This window comes from Sinocyclocheilus grahami, unplaced genomic scaffold (assembly GCF_001515645.1).
Source record: "Sinocyclocheilus grahami isolate Dianchi unplaced genomic scaffold, SAMN03320097.WGS_v1.1 scaffold122.1, whole genome shotgun sequence".
In the NCBI taxonomy this organism is placed as follows: Eukaryota; Metazoa; Chordata; class Actinopteri; order Cypriniformes; family Cyprinidae; genus Sinocyclocheilus; species Sinocyclocheilus grahami.
The window spans coordinates 1,800,911-1,802,735 of NW_015505301.1; the positions used below are offsets into that span (position 1 = coordinate 1,800,911).

The 1,825-nt window shown below is 33.8% G+C and overlaps 1 pseudogene; it reads right to left on the reverse strand.

Annotated features, from left to right (window-relative positions):
* The window catches only part of LOC107589935 (double-stranded RNA-binding protein Staufen homolog 2-like), a 138,273-nt pseudogene that overhangs the window by 8,063 nt on the left and 128,385 nt on the right, over positions 1–1,825 (reverse strand).

A 1,825-nucleotide genomic window follows, 5' to 3' on the forward strand; every position in this document is an offset into this window, starting at 1 on the left:
GATAGATAGATAGATAGATAGATAGATAGATAGATAGATAGATAGATAGATAGATAATGATTAAAAAAACTTATTTTTACTGACCACGGCTGAGTAACTTTTCATTTCCAGAACTCTATAACTTCCAAAACATTTTATGTAATAAGACTCAAATCTGATGTCAATATTTATTTTTATAAGGTTATATGCAAAATTTAAATCTGCTTTCATTTTAGTGGCTCTACTGATGGTTTTGACACAACTGAACTTGCCAAATTTATCGAAGAGAAATGTTGTATTATTTTAATATGATTTATATACTATTAGAATATGTATAATATTTTTAATTAGCTTATATTTAAATTTTTCTGTTTTCATTTAGTTTTAGCAAATGTTTTGTTCTTTTGTCATTTTTATTTATCTATTTTTTTTAAATACTTTTATACTTTAAATATTATTTAGCTTTTATTTATATTTATTTTAGTTTTAGCAATTTTAGCGCTTTTTGCATTTTTTTAATGCAATGTATTCCTCTAATATTTATATTTTATTTTATTTCAGCTTTATTTCAAATAACGAAAAAGTTTAATAGTTTTTGTTTTGGTTAATAATAACACTGGAAATGTCTAATAGGCTAAAAGAGTACAGTGAATATAAGTCAGAATAATTAGTCAATATTATTAATGTAATTTTTAATGGTTTGTCCCAATGGTTAGACTTAACGAAATTCCTCTCTTGTGAGACAGCATTTGAATTACAGTTTAGTGCATTTTGCTTCCTGTCATTTCCATTCAACATCCTGTATGGGATGGCCAAGTAAATCCAAATTCCAACATGAATGGTAAATGAAGCCTTAAATTCTTTTTTTGCATGCAGTTAACAGAGTTTTGCACGACTCCGTTAAGTGCACACAGGCCTTAAATGTATCATTTCTAAAAAGGAAGTGTATCCTGTACAGTATGTGAGTTGGCAGTCTGATGTTACAGGCAGATGCTGCTCTCCTCGACCGGACGTGGAAGTCTTATAGAACATGTCTGTCACAATCCCTGAAGCCCTTTCAGCAGGACCAAATAAAATGACTACGACTGAGAGTCTTGGCTCTAGAGGGATGCAGAGCGAAAGAGAACAAGAACAGTGAGAGTGTTGTGAGGAGGGGTGCAGGAGACCCTCGCAGTGACAGAAGCGGGTTGAGAATTGGCAGATTCACCTGGTTGTCGGGGCTGATGCTCTCTCCAGCAGCCTGCCAATAAGCACCAGATGTGCTGCATGGGACGCAACAACCATGACATATTTCTCACAGCTGACAGCCTATTCCATCTGAACCCAAACCCCCCAGCACCCCAGTCCACTCACGAGAGGCGTGGACAGCACACACACACACACACACACACACACACACACACACACAGACGTGTGTGCATTCCCCTCCCTGATTAATCAGTATTTGGCCGGATCATATAACGCCAGCTAATTGTCTCAGGCACCCTGTTGTATCCATCTTAGAGAACAGACTTTGATAAGTGTTGTGCATCAAATATCACGTGATCTTAGATCAGTCATAACTTATACTATGAAGGATGTACATAGTGCTCCCAAAAATAATTTTGTTTAATTTACACTTAAAATAGTCTAAAATGCTTTTAAATTAAATGCAAAATATCAAACCAAGTAGCATCTGCAAACTATTCACTTCACATGTTTGATGTGTACAAGAGGTGTCAAAATATTTTCTTCATTTAAAACACATAATATATACATATACATATATATATACACACACATAAATATATATATATATATATATATATATATATATACAGTGGGTACGGAAAGTATTCAGACCCCC